The sequence below is a fragment of the Aptenodytes patagonicus genome, chromosome 1 (genome assembly GCF_965638725.1).
Source record: "Aptenodytes patagonicus chromosome 1, bAptPat1.pri.cur, whole genome shotgun sequence".
NCBI classification, from domain to species: domain Eukaryota; kingdom Metazoa; phylum Chordata; class Aves; order Sphenisciformes; family Spheniscidae; genus Aptenodytes; species Aptenodytes patagonicus.
Window position 1 is genome coordinate 169,322,471 of NC_134949.1, and position 19,172 is coordinate 169,341,642.

The 19,172-nt window shown below is 37.6% G+C and overlaps 1 protein-coding gene and 1 non-coding gene across 2 annotated transcripts in view; one reads left to right on the forward strand and one right to left on the reverse strand.

Annotated features, from left to right (window-relative positions):
- Positions 1 to 19,172, reverse strand: part of GPC6 (glypican 6) — a 796,854-nt gene that overhangs the window by 219,999 nt on the left and 557,683 nt on the right. The gene's annotated exons all lie outside the window — the stretch shown is intronic.
- LOC143155970 (U2 spliceosomal RNA) lies at positions 2,666 to 2,852 on the forward strand. Its single transcript, XR_012994527.1, has one exon. It is a non-coding gene; the product is annotated as a U2 spliceosomal RNA (small nuclear RNA).

Genomic DNA, 19,172 nt, shown 5'->3' on the forward strand with positions numbered 1-19,172 from the left:
ATGCATAATATTGGCAGTCTTGGTCAATGATAAGTTATGCAATAATTTGAGGTGACAAGTGACAACAGATTGACCCAATATAACATGTTCCAGCTCCTTCCTGCTCTAAGAAACATGGATGGAGTCATGATGCAAAAGACATTTCAAAGTTTATTGTAAGGTGACCACTATCTAAATTTGTTGACAATGGCAATCTCCTAGACACAGCAAGTGAGGATATGCAGATTCCTTACAGGTGCCTTCCCACATGACTGATGAATTGTCTGGGCTGCATATCGGCAGCGACTAAAGGGTAGGGATTGGGTGGACTAGTACTAAAAGGAGGGGATTCTACTGGAGAGAGAAATAAAATTGTAGGGATAACGAAGCAGGCAACTCCAAGGTTGATCGCTTTGTCTACTTGATAAGCTTCATCATATTCCTACACTGAACATTTTTCAAGTGAGTTCAAAGGGTAAAATCCCATAAATAGCCCTGGGCTATTTGGAAAAAAAGCAAAGGAATCTCCATAGAAACAAAACATGATTTTTCAAGTTGCCCATATTCTTGGTCCTTCTCCATGAAATTCAAAAGGCCAAATAACAAAGAGTGCGGGGTTTTGAAATGAAACAGTAAATCTGATTGTTAGCAATAAGCTGGTCACACCTTGTCAGAAACAAGATGAATACAAAAATGCAGTCATCACTTCAGCAAAGAATGCCAAGCCTGCTTTAAAGACTATTTGCTGAAGACCCTCCAGCCCAGTAGAAAGCAAGATGTTGGTTATCCGGGACAAAACAGAACACAATGCTTTGCTTATGCTCCTGTTTCATTTCATGATGTGAATGAAGCACGAGATGGAGCACAATAGACAGGACAGTAAAACAAAGTCTGTGTGGATCATACACAAGTACAGAGATCGAAAGGGAACATCTTAAACTATTTTCCTGGCTTCTAAAGTGAAGAAGGGTGTCAGACCTTTAAGGTATCCCAGCAAGGACCTAGTCAAATACATTGCTGGGTTCTAATAATCAGCCACAGGATCCTCAATACAATACACAATGTCTTGGTAATATATTCAGGGTAGCACGGAAGCAGAGGGATGCTTTATAAATAGCTCACCATCTATTTATAGGATCCATAATGCCCACTGCATTATGTGGGCCCAAATCATGTGAGATCACCTTATAGCTCCATGTTAACATTTCCTCTTTTATGGTCTTTCAAATGCTCTTGTTAGATTTTCACAAAGCTACTTGTAAATATAAATACCATATATAAAATATTTAACAGATGCTCAAGTGCACCTTGGGATGATGACTATGGTCTGGAATGACCTGTTTATGGGATGTGTGCCCACATTTCTGCTGAGTGTTGCACTTGCAGCTTTTGGAACTGCATAGTAGAATGTAAATTTGCATCTTCATCCCATCATTTAAGCATTATTTTACTTTTTTTTGTTTTCTTTTAAATCCCTTCCTGATAACTCCTTCCCCATAGACACAAAATGTAACAACAGAGGGGTCCTCACTAGTGTCTGCGTGTCCTACTTCCAAGTCACTATAAGAGAAACATAGGAAGGTGATTAAATTGAGAACAGTTAGGGGAATTAACGTCTCTACAGTAAGAACAGGGATTCTTTTCAGTGTTTTGTCTCTGAGTTATGTGCTAAAAAAACCCATGGTCCAAAGTACTAGCACTGGGTGAGTATATGATATGAAGTCAAATATATCATTTCCCTCAGAATGTTTTATTGGATTGTATTAAAACAAACTAGTCCTGTGTAAATGATCCAGCTTTCTTCCTCCTTCATACTCATGTCCACCTAGACATATAAAAACTAAAATCATGTACATATATAGTAAAATTAGATGCATTGCCTTGTTCCCTGATAGTTAACAGAAGGGTGAACTGCAGGAGGAAAATGCCTCTATTATACCTAGTATTATAAAATTATAGCTTAGGTACTATAATTTTTGGAAAATATTCTAATGGAAAGTAAGGACATTGTAGCATTGGTTTGAAATAAGCAAGTACCCAATGAAAGAAAATTTGTTGAGTTTAAACTGGCTATTTGTTCACACTTGCAGGAAGCAGATCAAAACCTACACTATAAAAATATATCTGACCATCAGATTTGTTTTTTCCTTTTATGTAGAGATAGACTAAATGTGACATTTACTATTAAATCTTCATTTAATCTACCGTGAATTTTAGGTTGATGTACAAAACAGAAGTAGAGTCTACAAGCACATGAAAACATGCCTTTTAATATTTTGTTCCTCATAAATTCTCAGCAGGTAAGCTGTTGTTTAAATTTTTTTTCTTTATCCAAAACTGAGCAAGAAAATGCATTCTGTGTTGGACTGACTAGGACCGAAAAGGCAGCAGATCTATAAATGTGAAAATTAAAAGAAGATATTAAACTGGGAAAAAATATAGCCTAAGATTATTTTCTTTTGCTCAGACATTTTGCCATAGTAATTTAAAAAACAACAATTTCAATTATCACTACAAACTACTGTAATTGTCTTGATTTACAGTTCTCACCTTCTCAAGCACAGAAATCACTCATTTATGTCTTGTGGTTTAGATCCATCAACAGCCCTTGAAAGCACTGATCCTATATCATCCTCAGCGGGATGGAAGAGCTCTGCAGTATGCACTGAAGCCCCTGTCCCAGATGCACACTTCCCAGCCGTTGGCTAAGATCAAGTGCATCATCTTTTTTATCACTTTAAATCTGATACATCCTCAGCTTGAAGATTTTATATTAAATGGATTTGAAGGGCACGGGAAGGGGTAACCTCTTCCTCCATCCACCCCATGCATCAACCCAAAACTGCAGTGCTTCCAGGTACCGTGGCCACATCGTGACTGCATGTCAGGATGTGATATCTGCGCATAAAGCCACCCTGTGAGCTTTGGTCTTTTTTCAGGTGGAATCTGGATCTGTGGTGCTTCCACAGATCTTCTGGTGATGCAATCAATGGCCACACCACCACCCACCCCGCTGAGCCTATGTACTCCACAGGGCTGATGCAACCACTGCAGCTATGCTCTTCACGGAGGACTCCTGAAGTCTCGGGTCAGAGACACAGTGTATATGGGGAAGGCTTGTAACTGTGACTGCCCTTGTCCCTGCTGGTGTCACTCTTCCCAACAGACTTTCACAGACTTTCCAAAATAAGTTAGAATGGACTTAATTGTGCTGTGGACTGAACTGGTCCTGAATACACCTGCAGCCAGACCAGGGCAAGGATTTTTGTATTTCTTCCCCAGCATGCCAAGTTCTCCTTTAACAAAGTGAAAGATCTTCTATAACTTGTTAAATAAGATGTCAGTCCTTGCTAGATGGCAAAACCCCCATTCATGTTGAACCTGAAATGACCACACAGATTGGACTGAATGACAATTTGACCCATGTCTCTAAGTGGCAAATGACTGAATTTACTGCCAGCTAAGTCAGAGAATCCAGTAAAAGTAAAATACAGCACTGTATAATGGCTACCTGGCAGTAAATTTGTATTTAAGCTATTTCATTGCCATTTGTCTTTATCTGATTAAGCCACCTGATTTATAAAACATGCTGGAATACAATTTATATACAGCAATATAATCCACCTCGTGGTCTGGTTTCCAGAACCACAAGGGTAAACATGCTCAAACCATAAAGGCACTCTCAATGCCAGATATCCATTTATAATGTCTGCTGAAAGATGTCTCATCATTACCATCTCCGGTATGGATGAACTGTCAGCTACACTACCACAACCTCTTTCCAAACCTTTTAAAAGTAAGGAAAGTCTCAGTTATGTCCAAAACACTAAGGTATTTCGCAAGTTGGGAGGGATTTCCTTATCAGTGCAGTAATATCTTTCACCTTCAGTGAAGAAGGCAACAGGGATATCACTGTGGAGTTAGCACTACTGTAAACCTTTGGCAGAGAGGCCAAATTTTCCAGTGGATACGAGAAATGCAACAAACTTGATAGTGTCCTGTGTATCTAAAGGTGGATGTTGGAACAGATTCTGAACGTGACAACTTTGGTCCAGGCACCACAAACCATCGTAAAAAAAGTACAATTTCACTGTCCCTGTCCGTTCAGCAAAGAGTACATTGTTTCCAACAGTATCTCTAGAAATAAATGTCAGAAGTAGAATACTAGTTCTTAAAAATCTATGTCTTATAAGGCTGCTGAAACATTTCTAATGAAAAATTAGAAGGTAGAAGATACCTTGTCTTCTTTCTTAAACAGCAGCGGGGTGAACGGAATAGATGCTGCACCGACAACTACCAGGGTTCAAGTTTTTATTTACATGGGCAAGTGCAGTGAGGTTCAAAGCTGTGCAAGGTCTCCTGGACATTCCGTCCACTGCCTGGATTTAAAGGATTGCTTCCAGAGCAAGAGAAGAATAAATTTGCTTATGCTTACTTGATTTTCTGAATCTCTACGTAAGATACTTTAAACATAACAGCCAATTAAAGCCAACAGTAACTGGATTCTGCAGCACAAGTATCTCTGGCCCAAGAAGCAAACTGGGATCACCTGCTGATTCACCATGTCACTAAAATGCCATTTGATGGATGGCCTCAGAATTAATTATTGAGGTCAGTTTCAACTGGGTACATCCAGTTTGCTCCTCTCTTATCAAAAGATGGTTTTCCAATTCACAGAGAAAAATCATGATATAAAAGTAGTCTTTTTTCACTGTCATTGCTTATTTTACATCTAATTTTGCCACCACCACTCTGCACCTCAATCCGCAGTCCCACAAACCTATACCATGAACAGCCCACAGACAAATAATCAGATAAAATAAGCCAAGATTTCTCAAAAGTTTTTTTTTGATGGACATTGTTCTATCATCTCGATGGACCTTAAATAAGTGAAATTAAAAAAGAAACAGGCTAAAGGAAAAGACACGTGAACTTCAACAGTTTTTAGAGCTTATAAAACAATACTTCTAATGTGAAGTTTTCTATGCTAGCAAACTTTCCAGAATAAAGAGCATAGGTAAGGAATGGTTGCTATTAGATGAAAGGCTAAACTTTCTTGCTGACTTAGTCTAGCAAGTGTAAAATTGGTTTCTAGTCACAGAATCATAGAATCATTTAGTTTGGAAAAGACCCTTAAGATCATTGAGTCCAACGGTAAACCTAACACTGCCAAGTCCACCACTAAACCATGTCCCCAAGCGCCACATCTGCATGTCTTTTAAATGCCTCCAGGGATGGTGACTCAACCACTTCCCTGGGCAGCCTGTTCCAATGCCTGACAACCCTTTCGGTGAAGAGATATTTCCTAATATCCAATCTAAACCTCCCCTGGCGCAACTTGAGGCCGTTTCCTCTCATCCTATCGCTAGTTACTTGGGAGAAGAGACCGACAGCCACCTCGCTACAACCTCCTTTCAGGTGGTTGTAGAGAGCCCTAAGGTCTTCCCTTAGTCCATAGGAAACCTTTCCCTCATTTTGCAGCATCCGTCCCCATCTTTCTGAGTGTCTCCCATCTCTCTGTTCCCCCAGTGCCAGAAGCCTTTGGCCCTGAGCATGCTCGGATGCTTTTGTGCAACCAGAGCAGCCAGAATGGAGGAACACAACATAAAATGCCCAGGAAAAAGTCAAAAGCAAAAAACACTGTGTCATCTGCCACAGAACTTTACATGTGCTTATCATGGGGGCTGGTCCTTAGGTCACAAAAATAGCCTGAAAATGTTCAGCACTTGAAACACCTTTCATAAGTGGGATAGTCTGAACAGTGGTTATGTTGGGCCATGCTCCAGAACTCTTTGTTCACTGTGGATATGGTCCTGTGGTTCACAGCAGGTGAATGGACTGTTCTTACCATCAGTTTTGAGCTAGATAGATGTGGAGTTAATCTCACTTAAGTGTATAAATCTACAATTTAGGCATCAATATCTGATTTGGAACCCTTTTAGAGATAATGGAGAGAAACAAACACAGGGCTTAATCTTAGATTTAAGTAGGTATATGTGTCTCAGGTTTTAGTTAGGAAAATCAGGAAATTATTATAAAACACACAAATGAAAAAGCTTGGAGTTGTTCTAATGTTGAAACCAAACTCTCTATATATTTGCCTTCACTTTTCATGTATTATTCTTTGCTGTCTTGGTCAGTGGGTTGTTGAGTATCCTCCAACCTCAGAAACACATTTCACCCGGACTTTGTTGCTTTTCTCCTTGTGTAGGAGAACTTCTCGACTTTCAAGGACGGTAGAAAATGGAGTTGTGAGGGTGGCCAATTTTTTTCTTAATATAGAAAGGTCAGGTTTTAGCAACAAGATTAGGATATGTCAGGTGGCCCAGACCTGCCCTTTGCTATGTGCCAAAACACCACAGTTGATCCTGCTGTTCTTCTGTCTGTTGGCCACAACTGCATGTATAAAACCCAAAGACAGCTTTGGCAAATAACATTGGAATAACAAAGTACAAAATAATGCTTCAGAAATATTTCCTTGTACAAAATGACTCCTGGAAGTGGGTTCCTACTATAATCAGCCCTTTACAACCCATATTCCCATTTCCCCTTCTACCCACCATGCTTTTGACTGGCTGCGTGAACACACTTACAAAATGGTGATTTGCTACTGCTAGAGATTGGACACAAAGAACTGCTGGGCACTTATTATGATAAGGAAAAGTTAAAGAAACAAACAAACAAAAAAAGACTTGACAAAGAGAAACACATTGAGCCAAGACTGAAATCTTGAAGCACAGAAAGCAGCCTCCCCCCCTCTCTCTCTCTCAAACCCTACAATTGTCAAGGGCACTGAAAGACAACCTGAACCAGAAATAATTTCACTATAGCTGGATTTCTTCATTCAGAGGAAAAGCATTAACAAACCCCTTTATATATTATCTCTACAATTTAGATGTATATATTTCCTCTGTAGTAGTTGAAAATAGATGTGCAAATTTTAACACTATTACTTATGAACATAGGTGCACAAGAAAGAAAAGAGATTTCTTTAATCTTCTGGTTTTTAACATAATGATCTTGCTATATTGTCATTTAATGGCTAATCACATGATACTGAACTAGCAAGCAAACCCCTTATGCACTGCATTTTGTTTATTTTTTGAATGTCTGATTAGTGAGTAGCAACTAGAGATGGTTATTGCAGGAAGCTAGTATGTTACTTACTCATCTAATATGCTGACTTTTTATGTCTCTCTCTGTCTTAGGAAAAGTTTTTAAATAAGAATAATATTTGCAGGAGAAAAGTCCACACCATGGACTAAATAACACTTGTCTATCTCACTAAGAGTACAGTACATTGTCTTGCAGAAGGCTGTGTTTTTTTCATGCATTACATTTATTATCTTCTATGTTCTGTGAATTATATGGTTTTATTTTTCTTTTATTTAAAAATAATGTAAAAATACAGTATACAAGACAAAAAAGAGGCCGTGGAGATGAAGCTTTCATAGATATGGTGGGATACAATGAGGATCAGATTAAACTCTGCAGACTGGTTTTACTTATTACTCCCATCCAAAACAAAAAAGTTAATTTTACTCCCTTTATTTGATTAATTGGAATCTAAATCTCTCATCAACTTTTTATGAAACCTGAGTTCCAGAGTTGTGATTTTTCCCTCAATATAATTATTATTTAAGATTCTTGTCCTGACCAAGACTGTGTTTGCACTGTACTATGTACTATACAAGCACAGAATTAGATGCTTCCATGTTCTAAAATGACAAACATGATCCTGCATTTAAAATGTGAATTCTGCCCATTTTTACATATTATTTTTCAGACAATAACATTATAAAGACAACCAGTTACTAGTTGAACCAGAGTCTTCAAATCTGTATAATTTGACAAAATGTGGGGCTTGGTCCACAAGACAAATTAAACCTGAATTAATTACAACTTTTTTTTAGTCACAAATTTGCCAAATAGATCTGATTCAGAATCAAGACAATCAAGGATATAATAGGGAAACAACGTAATTTTGATTGCTCAGTGAATGTTGGTGTCATTTCATAGAAGATTGAGCTTTCCTAACAGATTTCTATAGCAAAGCCCTTGCTGTTGTATCTTAAGTCCCAATGAAGTACTTATTAACTTTTTGTAGGTCCCAATTAAGTTACTTGCTTTAGTATGAACAGTAACTTTAGAGTGACTTCTAGAGATAGTGAAAAAAAATTTTTAGGCCACTCAAGAAGAGTAGGAAAACCATTTGAACATTGATTTGTTTGAATGAAATTTAGAGAAATTTTGATCTGAAAATCTTCAGAGATTTCAAGACATGTTTTCTGTACTCAGAATGATTTGAGGTCACAGACTATTCTGAATGGAAGAATGAAAACATTTGCTTGCTTGCTTTTTGTGGGAAAATGACAGCATGTGAAGTATAATAAATGAAAATTTTCTTGAGTGCTTATTCCGATTCCCTACTCACTTATGAACACAAAAGAAAAGTGAAGATGGAGCTGCAGACATCAAAATCGAGTGCAGTCTATTCTGGGAACCATTTATAGTGTAAGTAAAAGTGTAATTAAATAATGACTTCATTTCAGCAGGATCCCATGATAAGAATCAATAGTGAGGCCACTGATCTTGCATTAATTTGCCCTTACATCGTCACTAAATCTTGTCACAGTCACACTTTCATGACACCCTGAATTAACCTTGACTATAACCTTGGCTTTAAAATAGAAGGGTTTTTTTTCTTCCCCTCTCCAAAGACTTCAATGGCTGCTTTCTAGGATTAATCATATTCAGCAGAATTCACATATACAAAACATGATCTTTAATTCTAAAAGGTATAACAGGTGTAACAATCCTTGCCCAAAAATGTTTTCCACAACATAATGAAAACTGTTACATGTTTAACTTATCTGAGCCTTTGCTGAAAAACAATTTCCTTTTACTTTAAGCCTTGCATATTCCTTGGAAGTAAATACTGCATTTTGATCTTAGTCATAAATCATTATTTGTAAGTTTTTGGGTCTACTGTTGATGTGTATCTTTTTTTTTTTTTCACGTGCAAAGAACCTTCTGATCTTCTGCAAGTCGGCGATCAGCACCTGCAATACATTTTCATTTTGCCTAGATTGTATTTGCTGGCTGAGACTTTGTGCTCCTGCAAATACAAAAGGCTTCCTGCTCTTTATGTCTCTTTACAGATTTACTAAAAAATGAATTGCTTCAGAAAATTTTGTGGATACAATTTTACAGCTTTAAAACCGTATGAATGCAAACATAAAGAAGCTCCCTGTCCAGAATGATAGATAGGGATTTATGGAGAGACAGCATTTTAACTTTGGGGTTTGTTAAGAAATGAGAAGCTGCAATGAATCTTTACTCTTCTGGAAATACAAAACATACTCTTTCAATCCTGTCTAAAGATTTCATATTATGTAATTTCTTCTCTGGTGATACTTCATTAAGTTGCACAGAAAACTCATTATCCTCCCTCTCTGAAAAAGTCAATACAATAACTGGATCTTTTTATTAAAAGAATCAGTTTCAGATTCTTTGCTTTCCTGGAGGCTTAGAAGCACCCTGGCCTTTGGAGCTCAGTACGTCCTCGCCTTCTTCTCGATCTGAGGTCCATGAAGGGCCCTGTCCTACATATTGCAGCCCACCTTGATCCTAGTGCCTGATGTGGCCGGGTTGCTTTCAGCAAGATACTGGATTGTTTTCTGCCTTTGACTAGGAAATGGGATAGCCAGCTGTTTACCTAAAAGGTGCCTTAGTTTTCAGAGTCGGCATGGGTCCCTGAAGCTCAGCATTCAGACTGTAAAGACAGCCCCAACAGAGCAGAGAGAAAGGGAGATCGAAGAGCTTGGTATCGTTTGCTGTTTTATGTTCCCGTATCTATGTGTTGTGAAACATGGAAGCACAAAACTTGTTGACATAATTTTTCACATCATAATATCCATAGCAAGGAACTCAGTTATGAGGAGTGAAAGGAAGTTTAATATCTTGTATGTTTAGGCTTCCTTCATGATTTTTTTTCATAGCAGTTTTATCTTCTAATATGTCATGCTACTGTTTCGGGCAGTTTGGAAGTATAAATACAAGTATAAATAAATAAAAGAATGGCACTTATTAAGAGACTCAAGAACTTGGTGATACTCGGGTATTGGTAGCCATGACCACTCCAGGGTGCACTGCTGTGTTCACATCCAAAACCCACAGCATCACACACAAGCCAATGTCATAATAACCGTAAAACTCCAGCCTGTTTTATTTTATGGAGTTTCCCAATACTCATTATACATTTCATTTTCTAAATTTAAAATTGCAAAACTAAGCAAATAGGAACTCAGCTGGCCAGGATCTACTGAATGCTCCAAATGACACAGAGTCCTAAGGGCATATGAACAAGTTTTTGAAAGGCTATGTTTCATCCAGCATAATTTAAATTTTTAACACAATCTTCTAATTAGTAGTACTATATTCCTTGTTAACCATTTGTTTTGCTTTCCTGTATTCAAGGACACTCAGACACAAGAGGATGCAACAGCTCAACAAGAAACTCATAAAAAATACACAACATCCTTCTAAATCTGTTTCTAGAAAAGTCACTGCCATACAGATCTGCACTTATTTCTGTCTTAATCTTCATGCATATGGGTTAATGCCTGGTTTTGTATGACCAAAGAAAAGATTTATCCTTGTTACTTAACTGAACAATGTTTCTATAAAATTCAGTTTTAAAGTTTTAATAAAAGTATGATAGTGAGTAGTAAAGCTTAATCTACTCTACAGTATTAATTTACATCCATATAAAAACCTGAGAGGGCTGTTGGGAGAGTTTGAGCTGACAAGTCAGCATTACATATACTGTGTCCATTTTCTTATTGCCAATCATCCAAACATAAAAGCTCCATTTTCTAGCACTCTCAGTACTTAGCTGACGTTAGCTTCTTGTATTAGCCCAGAGAGGGCAACTAAACAAAGCAAAACCAAGTAACATTGACATAATGTTGATAAGCTAATGCCTGCCATTTCATCTTCACAGAGTCAAGGTATCCAGTAGCATCAAGGAGAAGCAAGCAAGAACAAAATAGATTTATTGCCACTTGTGAGTGACCACAAGAGTGTTCCAAAAGGTGCATCGTATCCCATTTTCTTTTTGTTTTTGACATTATTATATGGTAGAGAAGATACAGATGGGGGGGTCTACTTGTACACAAGATGAGCTAAGAGTTAAAGAAAAAAATATTCCATGTTCCGTACTGGCAAACTAACTACATTTTTTCCCTGGAAGCTGATGAGACAAAGCTAATATCTGCTTGTCCTTCATCACATAATACACTTATTACAAAACCACTATTCAAATTACAGTCACATCTTATTAGACAACAGATGGTCTTATCTAAATTGGTTGGTTAATTCAGGTTCACAATTTCTTATTAATAAAGTCACAACAATGAATCAAGCCCTCCTAGAACTCTTCATGAAGCCAGCCATGTCTTGCAGTTAATGACTGCTATTCAGCAAGAAGCAACAAACTTATGGAAAGGCCATTTGTATAAAATGTGTTACTGCAGTTCCTTATGAATCTTCATTATTGTCACCTGTAAGTGCATTTCTTCTACCACTGACAGGTGCCAGAGTCTATTTTCCCATTGTGATGTATACACTAACTCCGTGAAAAGTAAATGAAGATAATTGTAATAGAAAAATCTATGAAACTGACATGACTAATTTTATAGAAAAGATTTATTCTCCCAAATGAGATTTCATGTCAAACAAGCTTTTCTAAACATATAATAATTCTTCTGTTATAAACTTTCAGCTAGTAAAATATTTTTAAAAAGATGAACAGCAGAAACCTGACTACAAGAACTTTCTGATTATCATATATGGAAATATAAATTCTATCTTTGCTACATGCTTTTATTTTTCATCTAAGCATTTATATGGAATTGAGCGCTGTAGCTTCTGCCTCACAAACTCTAAATTAAAATTCACATTGTTATCTCCATTATCCTAATTCTGCAGATACAAAACTGAACTGCTCACTGAAGACAATACAGTGTAAGTCTGTCCTTTTTCAGGAAACGTTAAGGGAGGGCTTAATTTCCAGTGACTGAAAAGCTCTCCTTCCTGCAACGCCTTTTTGCGTGTGGCCTGAAGGACGGGTTCACTGAAATAAATGTACCGCTCTCTTCACAGGGCTTACGTACCTCTGGGTTCCCTTACAAGAGCTAGAGCTCTCCTGCAAGCTAACGTGCAGTTACAATGCCTGGAAGCTATGTAATGAGAGGTTTCCCTCTGAAGAAAATGCAGTGGCTGTATAAGCAGGCTAACCCATGACAACAGCAGATTTTAAAAATCTGCAAGCCCATGTCATAAAACCTAGGGCAAACTCTGCCAGACATTGAAATGCCCCAATGCACAGCTGGCTCACTTTGTACACAGCTGCCAGTGTCTGATTTGCTCTAGGTTTATGACATGAATTTGATGGCCATGCTCAAACAAGAAGATTAGCAATAAGGCTGGACTTTTCACACCTGGAGTGAAAAATGAGGCTAGTTCTTAATACAGGTCAATACTTTATTTGTGCTTAGAGAGATCACTGAGGCTGAACCAGTTGTGCTCAGAGAAATCTGCCCTGTTTGAGGTCTCCCTGTGGCAGAGTCATCAGACAGTCTGCTTTGGTGGCAATGGACCACTGTTTTGAGTGAGCCCTTTTTCTAGGATTGGCATGAACCATTGCCGAAAGCTTGAGGTTGAGCATAGGTAGAAGTTAATGCCAAGAGTGGTGATGCAACAGAAGTCTTCATTGGGTCTGGAAGCTAAAAGAGATGTGGCCGAAATCACACCTTCAACATCCAGTAATATTTCTTGATTCAGAGATAATTAACCTGGAAGTGGTTGCAAAAATAATTGAGAAATCCTAAGAGAAGAATTAGAAAAACACCTAATAGTTGACCCACTCAGCCCTTTTATGGGTTAGAAGTGTTAGAATCCCAAGTGACAATACCTTCCAAGCCATTAAAATAGCAGCTATACTATACACACGAAGGCTCACATCTCATAAGCATCCCAGAACAGAAACAGTTGTAACAAAAGAGGACACAGGTTTTGAAAGATAACCACAACCCTGCTGGTAGTATTTGCATGTTACAAGTGTAACATGAAGTCCTCATCCTCACAGAAGATAAAAACAACCAGAAGCAACCAACAGCTTCTAGGAATGAAATACTGACCTGTGTGAATTTGATAGGAAGACATCACCTGGTCTCAAGGGCCAGAGTGCCACCTCCATTTGGAAATTCACCTAAGCTGTTAAAGAAGAGCTCTGAAGGTAAAGAATTAAAGCAGAAGTCCCTCTTGAGTCAAAGGGGAATAGATCCTCAGTATTGGACAGAGCAGTCCTGTTGTGTCTTAAAGTCATGAAGATGCCTCTTCTCATACACATTCTAACCACCTTAACCTCCCCCCCCCCCCTTTTTTTTTGTGCTGATTGCTGTTTTTCATTGATATCATGATTTATTTGCATTAGATTTCAGCAGCGAAGATGTCATGTGCAGGAAAGGAAAAGGAATTTTGAACCCACATGGTACAATTTTTCATTTACATTAGAGAATGCATATGACACCTCATAAAGAAGATAAAAAAGCACATCTCTTTGTTGAAGTGAAATACACTTATATTTCAAAGAAGAGAAGAAGGATTTGCAAATTTTGAGCTTTGTCTGGATAGTGCTACTGTACATATTTAGTTCATCTCATTTTAACAGGCCCAATTTCTTTGATTTCTCTGGCACGATAACAATTTCCCTCTAGGGTTAATTAATTTAAATTTGATTTTCTTTATACTTGATGCCAAGTTTTGTACTTTTTTGATTATCATTTGTAAATGATGAGCACAAGGTGGGCGTTAAGAGAAACAGATGATAAATTACAAGCTATCCATAAAATTACAACTCCTAATTTATGTGAAAAATTCAGCTAGGTATGTGGGCCAAGGTTTCAAAAAAAATCCTAACTAAGAACCCGTAACAAAGTTGGATCTTTGGGTAGTTTCAAAACAACCAGGCATCTAACAAATCCTATTAACTTGCATGGGCAGACTGTCTGCTCAGCCCTTCTGAAAACTAGGTGATCAAATTTAAGAATCTAAATATGGGGTTAAGACCTTATAATCAGGCTCCTATAATAAAACAAACAAACAAACAAACTAGAGAAAAAAAAATTCCAGTAAGTAATTTTTATCTATTGAAAAAGAAACTTAATGTTTTATAGAATTTAAAAATAGGATTATTATTTAACGGTGCAAGAAAATCACAACAAAGAACGACACATAGAAACTCCTCTAGACAACTGAGAAAACATTCAATAGAAGTATCACATAAAGTTTGAGAAAGAGGAAGACCACTTCAGTCTAAATACTTATCTGCTGCTTTATCCTGTAAGTGTACAATGTCCAGTGCAATAGGCAAATGCAGCCTTAACAGAGTCAACTGCCTTGAAAGCTTTTATGCTTTTAGAGTGCAATGAACTGTAATATAATAGAGGCTACTATAATGCACAGAGGCAAAGTGTTCTTGAGAGCAATATAACCATTTGTGATGCCACAGATTTCATAAAAATTCTCTGAAAAAGGAGAGAAATAAAGCAGTAGAAGAAGTGATTGCATATATAGGAGGTAAGTGATCAATGACAATATTATGGGAATGCAACAAGAAGTAAAAAAATAGCTTGCAGAGAAGTGAAACTGTTATATAGTTGTAGGGGTGAGTAGTTTGGCTGCAGTGTGTGCAGACTTACACTATTAGCTGTTTTTGTCTAGAACCTCTTTCATCTATCTTTGTCCAAATTAAAGAACCCTACCCCTCTTTCCCATCCCAGTCCCTGAAGCCAAGAGGATCTCCTGTGAAAAGCCCTCTTCAAGTCCAGTAGCAGAACTGAAACTTCTGAATGCTCTTTTGTCAACTCCTTCCTTGCTGTTTGCACACATCTTGTACATACATAAGGAGGTTTTGGGGTGGGGGGTGGGGAAGTTAGTGTTCCTTATGTTTTAAGGTAGCAGTAGGTCCATTAGGCACCAGGAAATGGGCTAGGAAACAAACATATAGAACTTGCCTTGAACTACAAGCATTTTTAGAATTATTTTCAAACAGATCAAACAACTGTATAAAAATGTTTTCCTGAGCACAAAGAAATTAAACCCAGATGATGAAATTATTGCAAACAGCAGTCTTCATATTTTGAATCCATCCTCTGGTGCCACAATATCTCCTACCAAGCATCTCTTATCTGTGTTTGCTTTGTCTCTTCACTTTTGTTATATGATTGTTCCCACTCTTTGTAGGATTTTCTTATTCCTGCCAATGTCTCATGCAAATAAACCACTTAATCAACTTTCTTAACTTCAAAGGATTCAATTTTTTAACAGGTAATCCTCTTATATTAATGTAGTTTTCATAAACTGAAATTGCATTTCATAATTCAATACTGGAAGAATCTATGATAACTCACTCAACACACACTCTGATATTATTAATAGTTTGAAAACAAAATCAAGATGATTGATCCCTGACAACAATTTTTTCTTCTCAAAATTTTGGCAGTTTTGTGTCTTTACAAGGCTATTGGCTGGAAGGCAATTAATCTTCAAATACATGTTTGTCGCTTTATATACGTCATGTGGTAATCAAAATAATATTGAAACATAAAATGAAAAGCCTCTGCCACCATTTCTTACTCTTTTCTTCTACCTTGAAGTTCTACGATACTGTGGCCCTTCCTCTAAAAGTGGAGATTTTAGAATAAAAGATGAAGTAATTCAATGAAATGAGGATTACTAAAATAATTAAAAATAAGGTAGCAATATGAAAATAATGTGGAATGAACTCTCTCTTTACCCTTTTTAAGAGTTACAAAAGACTGGTACTTCTTAGTCAATAACAAAATAGGAGTATCAGCTTGACAAAATTCCCCAACATTGACCATTTAAAAGACTAATCAAGTGACCAACTTCTTTTTTCCTCATTCTTGTATGATTTACAAGAAACAAACAAAATCTTCCCACAAGCAGCCCTGACATCTTGTGTTTGGATAAGAAAATAAAGACTATTTCATTTTCAGTCTCCAGTCTGAAGGCAGACTGATAATGGCTATATTATGGCCCCAGCCCTGCAAAGTATTCTTTCCATGCAGAGATGACTGCAGGATCCTGGCTTCTGTTCTTACCGTCTGATGGCTGTTTGGCGGCCAGCACGAGACAAGGAGACAAGTTAGCGAGCTCCGTCCATCACACCACCACCATCATGTTTTGCATTAAGTGGTGTTCTTGCTGGCAGACTAAACTGAAAAGCTATATTGTGGATGCTGAATCAGTCTGTTACCCATGCCAATCTCCAGAAAAAAGGATAAAAGCTTTCACTGATGCCTTCATTCTTTGGCTAAACAGAGCATTTAATTCTCCGTGATATTAATATGGCAGTATTCATAAGTACGTAGTTCTCTAAATACTTATAAATGCTTTGTTAAAATTATATTGGTTGTTCTTGGCCATAAATGGAAACAAGCACAAGGTACATTCCATTCCCAGGAAAGAGTTATGTTGCACTGCAAAGAAAATACAACTGACACTAAGTAATTCTGAAGGGTTTTGCCTTTCTGTCCAGAAGACAGACTGATGAGCTCTCGTTCACTGTGGGAATGTAAGTCTGAATTGCACTGCATGAAATTACACTTGCCTAAGCTTCTCGGAGAAACCACCTGAAAATGACTTACAACTCAATTTGTGGGAAAAAAATAGCAAAGAATTCTGGGATGGTGAAATGAATCTTTCCTGCTTTGAAATTTCTGGATAGTTTTTTACAATAACCATAAAATAAAAGAAAAGAAACTACAGATTAACCTTCTCTGTAAAGTAGAAATTTATTGACAGATGGTTGTTTTCTCCTATTTCCAAATTATAACTTACTGAATAGATATTTAGGGTATTTTATTGAAAATATATTTTTGCGTGAAAACTACTAAAGCTAAAGACAAAAAAACTTTGGCCATCCAGTGCATATTCTTGAAAGTCTAGATTTTTCTTCTCAGTGCAAATCCCCTCCATCCCTCTCCTGCAGGAAGAAGTTATTTCCTCATCAAGTTTGGAAGGCTAGTACAAAGCTAGTTGTGAAGTTTTAGTTAATGTGTGAAGCAAAGTTTCGTGTTCTGAATTATATTTTTCTACCTAGTTTTTATACCCTTTTGATAATTATGAAATAACTCCTCTTTCTGCTTGAAATTTAGCTCTTCACATTAGACATTTCTGTCTAACATAGATAGTAAACTCAAGCTCATTTACCTTGTTCTTTTTTCTTTAATAAATACTACTTTATATCTTTCTATTGTTCATTAAGTTACTCTAATTTCAACATTTTTGCCTGGGAATTTGATTTCTGTGTTTACTTTGGGTGTGTGACTGTTCATTTTCCCTATGAACCCTTAGAAAAGGACTTTTTGCCCATGTTTCCAATGTCTTTCTATTCCCTCTAATTATTTCTCAGCCTTTCTCCCAGGCTATGACATCTACAGATTTCACTAACACAGTGTTAACTCTGTCTCTGAGATAAGTTAGAAAAATACTTTTGTAATAGAACTGACTTTGTTATCACAATAGTCTCTTCTGGTCCATCCCTTCTTCACCTCCAATCTATGAGTTGATCATAAATAATATGACTATGAGCTAATAAATAATATCTTTTCATCTTCAGTAATGTATTGGGCTTGGATGTTTTTAGTGTCGTTCAGTAACCACAGCCCACATTCAAAACAGAGCCAGCCCTCTGTGCCTCTGTCTACCTGTTTACAATATAAGATACTGATCTGAAGCATTAATGATCATACATGGATTTGCTGCTCCCTTTTCCTGTGCTTATTCAGGAGAACACTATATTACACTGGTGGCTTTCAGGTCCTTTAAACTTTTAACCACCAACTATTTATATTTCCTCCTAACAACATTTCTTGGTAGTGTCCATTTTAGGAGCTCAGAGATGAGGAATTTTCCAGAATGATCCCTGTAGGCAAATTCCTCCTTTCTTGCTACAGTGAAAGCCGTGAAGCAAATTTGACTGTTGCCAAGTAGACTTGGGCATGTTCATAAATCAGGCATTTTGGGATATTGTTTCTTTGCTGTCATGGTAAAGGCAGTTGTGTGCATTTTGTCTGTAGACAAATGCATCTTGCTGAGTTTTACTCAGTTACTGTACAGGAAAAAGAGACAAAGTGAATCCCCAAAAGGCTTTTGACATTTCCAAGATAAAGGCTGTTGGACTGCGGTCCAGAGTATCATACCACTTTTATGATTAGGGCCCTTAGCTTAGGTAAAAAGAGCAGGGTGAATACAAATTGTTAGTTTCAGGTGATTAATTCCTTTGTCCATGTTCACCAAGTCTAGTGAAGACGACGAAAATGTGAAATGCTGCATCCATCATGGTCTCCATACCAAGGCTGAGGTGCCAGCTCTGGCTTGTCAGGAAAGGTCTGACCAGTGTTCACAAGTAGCTGGCTGAGCTGCAGCCACCAGTGCATACAGAGGTAAACAGCCCTGTGATGTCTCGATGGCACATTATGTAAAATAACTAGATAATAATAATCTCCATCTTCTCCACATAAAAGTAATGAGTGTTTTCATGGAAATCTTTGTCTCCTTCTTATTCAACCATATTGTTGCCAATAGTATCCTGGATTGTATCAGAAATAGTGTGGCCAGCAGGAGTAGGGAAGTGATCGTGCCCCTGTACTCGGCACTGGTGAGGCCGCACCTCGGATACTGTGTTCAGTTTTGGGCCCCTCACTGCAAGAAAGACATTGAAGTTCTTGAGTGTGTCCAATGAAGATCAATGAAGCTGGTGAGGGGTCTGGAGAACAAGTCTTATGAGGAGCGGCTGAGGGAACTGGGGTTGTTTGGCCTGGAGAAAAGGAGGCTCAGGGGAGACCTCATCACTCTCTACAACTCCCTGAAAGGAGGTTGTAGCGAGGTGGGTGCCGGTCTCTTCTCCCAAGTAACAAGTGATAGGATGAGAGGAAACTGTCAAGAAGCTTCTGGCACTTGGAAGAAGAGAACAAAACATTGATAGTACTGACCTTTATTACAAGAGGTTACTTTGCAGTTGTTCTGCCACTAATTAGGATTAACATCCAAACATTATTTTGCATTGTTTTAATTGGCAGTTCTACTAAGATGAGGACAAA